The 10,536-nt window shown below is 31.8% G+C and overlaps 1 long non-coding RNA gene across 2 annotated transcripts; it reads left to right on the forward strand.

Annotated features, from left to right (window-relative positions):
- The first annotated feature begins 5,660 nt into the window (after positions 1–5,660).
- Positions 5,661–7,820, forward strand: LOC149540929 (uncharacterized). 2 transcript variants are annotated; one of them, XR_016356056.1, is made up of 4 exons: positions 5,661–5,735; positions 5,886–6,414; positions 6,605–6,988; positions 7,083–7,820. It is a non-coding gene; the product is annotated as an uncharacterized LOC149540929 (long non-coding RNA). The 2 variants fall into 2 exon arrangements; XR_016356055.1 differs by having other exon boundaries at positions 5,667–6,414.
- Positions 7,821–10,536: the final 2,716 nt, after the last annotated feature.

A 10,536-nucleotide genomic window follows, 5' to 3' on the forward strand; every position in this document is an offset into this window, starting at 1 on the left:
GTTTAGAGTTAATTTATTGTTCTAAGATTTTATTATACTTTGGGGGGTATTATTAGAGAATTCAATTAAAGGGTAATTAATTATTTATATTATTGTTAAATGATAATGTTTCGAAGTTTAGGTTTCAAGTTGGGTTACATATATATCATTTAAAACAAGGGTGAATACTTCATATATGTACATGTGTTTGAATGTATGTGCATGTATCTCAAATGTAATTTTTAACAATTTAGGATTAGGGTCAACTTGTTTTAATTCTATGTAAGTTAGGCCTCAATTAAGTTTTGAAATAGGGTTTTAGTGTAATTAGGCTCAATTTTAGGGTAATATTTAAGACCTTATGACATTGTTAGGGTTTACATAAACTTACATAATTTCTAGCATTAAATTTAGGGGTTAATATTAAGGTTCATGGTTAAGAATTTAGGATAAGGGAACTTAGCATATGAAGTTTATGATTTGGTTCAAGATTATGATTTAGGGTATTTATTATCATTTATAATCTTGGGTTTAGAAAGTAAATTTTAAGATCAAGGTTAGGGTTAGGGTTTGGATAATGGTTAGGGTTAGGGTTTGGTTAAGTTAGGGTTAGGGTTTGGATGTACATGTATGTTATATTCATACCTAGATATGCAAATTAATCTACATTCTTATATATGTATAATTTAGGATCTCCCCTTAAGACATGTCATTGAATTATATAGTTAATTATATACTTCTAATTATTAAGACATTAAAAATAATAACATATGTACATTTAAACATGAATATTGAAAACATATGTATGCACATCTATATCTACCACATGAACATATTTACATGTACATTTATGAAATAAAATATACATTTTAATCCACATTCTTATGTATAATTTAGGATCTCCCCTTAAGACATGTGTTATTAAATATAGTTAATTACACTTAGTTATAAGATAAATTAAGATCAATAGTTAACATATACACAAATTATACATGTATAAAAATGTGAATTTACTAAAAACATGTGCATACATCTACTTTTAACCATGAACAAATATACATGTACATCTATGTTCAAAATAAAAAATTATACATTTTAATCTATATTTTTACATGTACAATTCAGGATCTAGACCCTTAAGATATGTGATTTAATTAAACTTCTAAGATTAAGACATTAAAGTGAATTTGACATATATACATTTAACATTAACATATATATATATATATATATATATATATATATATATATATATATAATTTGTTTTCTAAAATTTATATTATTATAAATTTTGTAATGTTTTTCTAATTTTTTTAAAAATATTTTTTCTAATGTTTTTCTAAATTTTATATTACTATAAATTTTCAATTTTTTTTTGATATTTTTCTAAATTTTGTTTTATAAAATTTATATTATTATAAATTTTCTAACGTTTTTCTAATATTTTTTCTAAATTTTTTTTTTTAAAAATTTATATTAAATTATAAATTTTCTAATATTTTTGTAATGTTTTTTCTAAATTTTATATTAAATTCTAAATTTTCTAATGTTTTTGCAATTTTTTAAAAAAATTATTTTCTAAATTTTATATTAAATTATAAATTTTGTAATGTTTTGCTAATTTTTTTAAAAATATTTTTTCTAATGTTTTTCTAAATTTTATATTACTATAAATTTTCAAATATTTTTTTGATATTTTTCTAAATTTTTTTTCTAAAATTTATATTATTATAAATTTTCTAACATTTTTCTAATATTTTTTCTAATTTTTTTTTAAAAAATTATATTAAATTATAAATTTTCTAATATTTTTGTAATTTTTTTCTAAATTTTATATTAAATTCTAAATTTTCTAATGTTTTTGCAATTTTTTAAAAAAAATTGTTTTATAAATTTTATATTAAATTATAAATTCTCTAATATTTTTGTAATTTTTTTTCTAAATTTTCTAATGTTTTTGCAAATTTTTTTTATAAATTTTCTAACTTTTTTTAATGTTTTTTTTTCTAAATTTTTGAATTTTTTTTAATGTTTTTTTAAAATTTTCTTTTTTTTTAAAAATATTTTTTATAAATTTGTTTTCTAAATTTTATATTAAATTATAAATTTTGTAATATTTTTTTATAAATTTTTTAATATTTTTTAAATATTTTTTTACTTTTTTTTCTAAATTTTATATTAAATTATAAATTCTCTAATGTTTTCGTAATGTTTTTTCTAAATTTATTTTATAATGTTTTCTATATAATATTTTTCTATTTTCTAAATTAATTTAAATAAACAATACAAATATTAAATTAACATTTAGATATCTTTTCAAAACTATTAAAAACGTAAATAACATTCAAATATGTTTTCAAAACTATAAAAAACGTAAATAACATTCAAATATGTTTTAAAAACATTTTTAAAATGCATTGAAAACATTAAAATCTACTTTGATAATATAAAAAAATACTTCAAAAACGTTGAAAACATTAAATTAATATTATTTTGACATACCCGATAATGAAAATCAGAACAAAAGTGACAAGACGATGCCGACAGAAGTTGCTCAAGCCACACGTTCGCTCGAACGCCCAATCAACAGTACTCGCCATGAAATGACTTTGAAAAAGTAAAAAAAATGATTTAAAGCACTGGAATCAGCCCAATACATGTTCGCATGAACATGTATCATGCGCATGTTCGCGCGAACATACCCTAATATGTTTGTGCGAACATGCGCATGGTACATGTTTGCGCGAACATGTCTAAGGTGTTTGCGCAAACATATGGCTAATAGAGATTCAAAAATTTGCCAACTTTTTCAAGTTTCCTCATCCCACTAAAGTGGAACCCATTATTGTGGGTTTATCCTATAGTTTGAAGTCCTCAGTTTTTTTTATTGGCTTTATAGATTCAGACTGGGGAGGTGGTATAGATGATAGGAAATCTACTGGTGGGTATATTTTTCAGCTTGGGTCAGGTCCAATTATATGAAGCAGCAAAAAACAAACTACTACATCATTGTCCTCATGTGAAACAGAATATCAAGAAACAAAAGAAGCTGGAAAGGAAGCAGTTTGGATTCGCAACCTTTTATTTGAGCTTGGTTTTGCACAATGTTCAGCTACTCCTTTGTATTGTGATAATCAAAGTGCTATCCAAGTTGCAAATAATCTTGTTTTTCATGCTAAAACAAAACACATTGAGATTGATGTTCACTACATTCGAGATCTTGTTCAAGCAAATTTTGTTAATCTCCAATTTTGTCCAAGTGAAGACCAAGTAGCGGATATATTTACTAAGAGTATGCTTGAGGCCAAATTTTTGAAACTATGGGGCATGCTAGGCATGATTGAGGTGAACATTAAGGGGGGATAGTCATATAATATTCCCCTCTCTTTTTTGTGTTCCCCTCTCTTTTTATGTTGTAAATAGATACTTAACAAGGCTCAATGCCAGGACCTATTCTATCTAAATTTCTTATTGTAATTTCTCCCACTAAAAGATTCTTTAGTGGTAGAAATTAAGGGGGGGTGTTAGAAGTAGTCAAGACAAATCCATGCTGTTATAATTATATCACACATTTCCTATTAAATTGGTAACAAGATAGGAATGTCCTCAATGAAACTAGGTCATACAGCATTATCCACTTATCCTCTAAAAACATCTTCTATTAATGCCCCCATCTCATAGGCTCTCTATATATAGAGGCCATTGCATATGTTGTAAGGCTGGGGTCCCATGGGCATCCACTTGTTTAAAAATAGAGCGGGTGCCGCTGAGCATTTTTAGGAAAATTTAAAGGGGAGCGGTCCCATGGGCATTAGATATAAACCCACTTAAAAAAATTAGCTCCTAAATTGAAGGAAGCGGGTGATCCCATAAATTTGAGAACGAATTCAACTTAAACTTTTAATAATGTTTTATAATATTTGTAATTAATTTTTTTTATGTTATAAATAGTGTACTTTGCATATTTATATATATGAATTCTTTAGAATGATAATTTAAAAAAATTGCACAATGTCTATTGTAATTTATTTAAATATAATAAAATTTTATTGTTTGAAAATTATATGATATTTCACATTAATTTTTTTATGTTACCGAAAGCATATCAAAACAATCTTTAACATCAATACAAGAAGCACCATAGAGTCAGCAATACCAAACTCATATTTCAAACTAACCCAAGAATTTAAGCGTCCTTCACACAATCAACATATTGAGACCTACAGATGGCTTCCAACTCTCTCAATGAATGCAAGCCTGCTACTTCGAGGAACCCAGATTGCCAAGCTTCAATTTTATATCCAAAATGACAATTGGGTTTTGCCGCAACACTATCTGACAGGAAGAGCGGCAACAATAATGTTAATGCTACTCTTTCTATTGGTCGGTTCACGAAATTTGGGCAAGCATGGGATACGCATGAAAGAGGCGTGCTTGTTGTGAGGGCAGTAACAACTGCCGAGAAGCCCAGAAAGCCTTTTACTCCCTAGAGACTGGTGTTCCTATGCAAGAGCGCCCAGTAGTACTCAAAGTGTATCCATTCATCCATCCTTCACCCTCCCCAACTAATAGACCTCTGTATTCGAAAAGAGAGCCAAGGAAAAGCACTCAAAGGTGGCTTCATGCCCCTTTGATTCAACATCAGCGTACAACATTTGATTCTATATAAGATATTGATGCAATGCTCTTTTTGCATTCGAAATTTGTCATCACACAAACAAAACAGAACCGGTACTCCATAATAATATATTATGAAGGATGCCCAATTTAAAATGGTGTTACACAAATGTTTTTGTAAAGTGAAAACCCAAACAGTCAGCGGATGTGAAAACCAGAGAAAAACATTGGGTAATGCCTTCCATTGCAAACAGACAAGAGAACGACTGAAACTTACGGGAGTGAAGGGAATAGGTACATTGGTATACGCTAGGACATTGAAATTTCTTTTATGGTGTGCGACACAGGGCAGAGGATATACTGATCAAATAAATGAATGAACTCAAAGAAATTGGAACAAATCGCATAGAACCCAAGCTGAAAACAAACCCACATAAAAACCTCCAAAAATCAAAATGCACACGCATAAGTCTAAAAAACTGAAACATTTTGCAGAGAACGCATTGTAAGGGAAAAGTAGAAATAATATACATTCATTGGTAGTGGCAAATCAACAAAGACAAAAATAAATAAAAATTAACATGTACCTTTCTTCTACTTGCTGTGTCGTTTTCCTCTTTGTTTTGTGCAAGCACGATCACGCACAAGTAGCATTTGATATATTAAAATTATAAATTGTTCTGTTTAGTTTTTTTGGCGGGATGATTCAGTTTGGAGGCAAAATAAACTGTCGGTTTTTGTCAAGTGGCAGAAATCTTCCCTAAGTTGGTCGGTGGAATAGTGAAGATCATGCATTCGTGTAGGATCTGAAAAAGTTGTTATCTATTTTAAAAGCCTTCAAAGTACAAATACATCATAGCGTCGGTTTATCCAACTTTCGCCGCTACTTTTTTCAAAGAAGAAATTATTATTATTATTATTTGGGTCAAACATGTCGCTATGATTACAGTCCTATGCAGAAATCTTAAATCGCTATGATATCCATTTTCATCCGCCAAACTAAAAAGTAGGAGCTCCTACTTAATAGGAAAAGATTCTGAATTAAGCTTTAGCGCCCCCCCCCCAAAATAATCATGGGACCTCCAGCTCCTTAAATATAGAGCCCAAGTCCCCCCATGGGATCCCTGCCTAAGCAATCGGTTAATAAAATTTTCTTCTCTTCTGAGTGTTTATTTCTGATTTTTTTTATTGTCTAGTATTTATCTTGCTGCTAATATATTAGATCCCTATTAGATATCAGATCTGCTTATTTTATCAGAAGGAAGCCACTGAAAACGTTTGACTTGTAGAAGAAGATGAGTTCAAGCAAAAATTGTAGAAAATGAGTTCGCGCGAAGAGAATGAAGATGCGATTTAAGTTTACAGATGGAAGTTAGGCAACTGTACTCTTAATTTTTTAAAGGAAGACGGGGAGCATATTTGTTTGTTGTGATATCAATGGAGTTGCCTATTTCTACATGTAGATTGGCCTGTGACATCAGTAAGAGAAGGTATAGAAGAATTTGTGGGGATGTTCGTGAATATACGCAGCTGTAGCAGCTGGACGATGGAGTTTCCGAACGATTGCTAAAAATACTTTTCTTAGTTGAAGTTGTGCAATGGCTGTATCACGAAGGTCAGACAGATGCTTCAAATGTAATCAACTGGGGCACTGGGCTAAGGACTGCCCCAATAATTCCACGCAAGAAACAACTCCCAAATTTTTCCCTTGGAAATGACGTTATTCTACCAAAATTGTGCCGCTGTCATAAACAATGTCTCGTTCTCATTTCAAAGAGCCCCGCAAACCCTGACCGGAAGTTCTACAGGTGTTATCAGGTATCAGTCCACTCTGAACAAAAACTGTTTCTCTTCTACATATATTTCATTGTATTTGTTTGTTTCCTACTGTGATGTACTGTATTTTAGACTGCTGTCCGTGCATGGATTAATAGAATGATGACTATTCTCATTTTTGTAAATGAGCATATTTAAATGCATGGAATGCTGATTCAAAGTCTTTGTGCAGTGTAATTTTTTCAAATGGTGCGATGACCTTGAAGCCTTTGCTTCTCAAAACCCTAATCCAAACACTCAGTCACGCTATCTGAACCCTAACGATCATTCGCGAAATTTGAACCCTGGCCTTAGCACTCCATATAATGGCCCGAACCCTAGCCCTACTACTACTTAAAATAACCCTAGCCTTGGCTCTCCTTCATATAACCTTAACCATAACCCTAGCCCTCCCGCCCGAATTACCGTCACTAGTGGTCATGAAGACTCTGGATTGGAGCAACAATTTGCAGCTCCTACGATCCGGTACGCTTGTGACGCAGGGCCTTGCCGAGTTCTCCCAGCTCAAACTGAGAAAAACAAGGGCAGTTGGTTCTTTGCGTGTCACATCAAAAAGGTTTTGGAATTTTCATTTTCTGTTTCTCGTCTTCATGTTACAGTATGCCCTAAATGCTTATTAATAATCATGTTTTTCTGGGGTCCATTGTTAGGGGGAAGGGGCTAGTAAATTTTTCGAATGGTGTGATTAATTGGAGTCAGCTGCTTATTCTGTGAGATCCGAGCCAGAGGACAGTGTGAGGAGAAATGTTGCTTAGCAAGATATTGTCTCGAACGTTTTGAGAAGAGGGGGAAAAAATTGCTATTATTTGTCTATAAACTGGAGATATTGTGTAGAAAGTTTTGAGAAGAGGTGCAAATATTGCCCTTATTCGTCCAAAAACAGGAATTTAACTGGAATTCAGATCCCTTTCCCTTCGGTTGGGTTGTCCATAATTATTCCATACAATGTACCTGGGCAGTTGTGTAAGCGAAAATGGAGAATGTTCGAGTATAATCAGTTTTGGAGTCTTAAGAATGTAGAAGAAGCTTACTCTTGCTATGAATCCTACATCTTTGCCATTGTGGTGGATCAACATCATTTTGAGAAATTCTGCTACTTATGTAAATATGATAAATGAATCACTGCATAATTAATTGCTACTTAGTAAGATGTGGTCAATGCAAATTTTGTGAGGAGCCAATTGTTAACAGTTGAATGTTTGTCGGTAGTAATTGTGTACAAGTTTTAAGAAATTCTGCTATTTATGTAAATATAATATATGAATTACTGCAGGATGAGTCGGTGCTTAGAAAGATTTGGTCAATGCAAGTTGTGAAGAGCCATTTGTTAAATGATATTTTTACACTTGAATGTATCTTGGTAATAACAGTATACAAGTTTTAAGAAATCCTGTTATTTATGTAAATGTGATATATGAATTACTGCATAATTAGTCGGTGCTTAGTAAGATTTGATCAAGGCAAGTTTTGGGAAGAGCTAATTGTTAATGATATTTTTACAGTTGAATGTTTCTTGGGACTGATTGTGTACAAGTTTTTGCATTAATATTTTGGATCAGGAGAAAAAGTCTCCTCGTTTCTTTGTAACCAAGAGCGTAACTCGAGTTTGAATACCCTTCCCTGCCGTTAGATAACTCATAACCATAACACACGCAGCTGGGTACCTTTTGTAAGCAAGAATTGAGTATGTTTGCAGACAATCCAACTTGGCCATTATTTTATTTTATTTTTAAAAACCAATATAAGAAATTCAGTCAGCTAGTTAGCCACTGGCATCCAACTTGGCCATTATGGTGGACAAATATGTTATGAAATTCTGCTTATTATGTAAATATAATATTTGAAAAGTGCTGCTAAAATAATTAGACAGGCGAAGCACGATCACAGGTCTAATCAATTTAAATTTTCATTACAGGGCATGTAAGCTTCTTATTCTGCCGCTCCGTATGCATTATGCTATTAGCAGTTCCGATCTTTTTTTCTCCCGGCCGTTTAGGCAGGATACAAATGTTTTCGTTTGATCCTTGCATATTAATCAGGCTTTCGGGAAATGTGCAAAAGTTGTTTGACCTAAGCTTTTTCACAACAATTCTATTAAACTTGAATTTATCAATTAATTCCCGTTTTTAGATTGGCCATTTAATTTTTGCCAGTGGTTTGGCCACTCCTATAGAAAATAAATTGACATAATTTACGGCTTCTTCATCGAGGCGTCTATGCCTTAGATGTGTTTCCTGCATGCGCCTTTTCGCAGGCAGCTCTTCCAGAAGGCAGATGCCGTGAAGACAGCCCCAAAACCAAGGCAATAACAACTCTCAAATAGATCTAAAAGGGCATCAAAATAAGTGGACAACCCCCATATATGCAGTCTATTGAAGACATGAGTCTAACTACAAACCCAAGCACCTGCCACATTTCTGAATCTTGCAATTTTAAACAGGTATTACCTGACACAGTTATTTTCTGGTTTCCCTTTTTTTCATTGTTAAATTGTTTAAGCAACATTTTATGTCACTATTGGCTTTGTGTTTTAGGAGGTTTAAACTGTTAATCCGAATGCTAAATTTTTTGTCCAACAGTTTATTTTCAAAATTTTTAACTCGTTAATCAGAAGCCCCTGTTTGTCTTTGCCCAGATGATGTGTTGATCAAGATACATTGTGAATACATATATAAGAATTCAGAATCCTTGTTTTGCAGTTTTTTTCTTCATCGATGCGTTGAAATAATTGGTGCACAATTGTTGGTTGGTTATTTGGATACTTTTGGTATCTCTGACTCCCACGTGTTTTCGGAAGTCTTCCACAGGTCTTGAGCACCCGTGGGTCCACAATTGTTACTTGGTTATTTGGATACTTTTGGTATCTCCAGCTTCTACGCATTTTTGGAAGCCTTCCACAGGCCTTGAGCACTGGTGGGTCCACAATTGTTACTTGGTTATTTGGATACTTTTGGTAACCACGCATTTTCGAAAAGCCTTCCACAGGGCTTGAGCACCCATGATAAAAGGAAGCCGAAGTACCTCATTTTCACATCCATTAGAAATCCAAGCAATTTCAAGACATAATTTCTAGCATTCAAGCAAGTAGATCTCCCTAAGACATTCATTTTTTTAAATCTCATAAAACTTAATTGTAAAACATAAACCCAAACTATTAGATAAGTTAAAAAGCATAACAAAATATATAATTTAATATTTAATATGTATTATTGATTAAAAACTTATATAAAAAATTATCTGAAATTAGTCATAAATTAAATATATTTTTAACTAGTATTATTTATATTTATAAAAGAAATACACTCAAATAACCAAACAAAAACCAAAGAAAAGACAATTGAATGACAAGACCATCTCGCCATCACAAAAAAATCATATAACAGGTCGTTGTCAAATTCTAAATTTGCTATCCTATCCCAATTACGGGAATCAAAGTTCTTTGTTATCCATTTATTAGTCCTTGCCTATGGGAACTAATGTTTATGTTTGACCCACTCTTAATTTTTTTTTCTAGCAAGTATCATATGTGTAAAGTTTTAGACTTCATATGTCTAAAGCTTTAGACTGACTATTTTAAAATTTATTTAACAGATGAAAAAAAGTTTTTTCTGATTGGAGGACTATTTTCCTGGGGTATAAATCCCATTTTCTGAACTGAAAAATCTGAAAAAAAATGCAAAAGATAAGAATGCAATTAATATTGTTGTCAGAATTTGTTTAATATCTTGTACGACCAGTGTGCTTCCCTTAATTTCCTCACTCTCGAAAACGTACGTGACCGCCATTAATAGCTGAAGATCCTCTTGATTGGACAGGGCGTACAGACCTTGAGCTCTACCCAATGATTTGGAGGTGGGGTTGGGGCCTTCCATCAAGTGGTCGTGTTGCTCGGTTATAGAATTGTTCCAATGCTATAAGCCATGGTTAATATTTTGAAACTTGCCTCATTTTAATCGTTGAAATGGTATTTTTATCTCTGAGTTTTTGTATGTTTCTAAACCTTCATGTCTTCGGTTCGTTCCCAGCTTCGCACATCGCTTGGAATTTTTAAAATTTGACTTCTTATTATTGCAGGTTAATGGAGAGACCCAAAATACATGTTTT

Source organism: Cupressus sempervirens, chromosome 9 (genome assembly GCF_028749045.1).
Source record: "Cupressus sempervirens isolate cs-2001-9-10 chromosome 9, ASM2874904v1, whole genome shotgun sequence".
Lineage (NCBI taxonomy): Eukaryota > Viridiplantae > Streptophyta > Pinopsida > Cupressales > Cupressaceae > Cupressus > Cupressus sempervirens.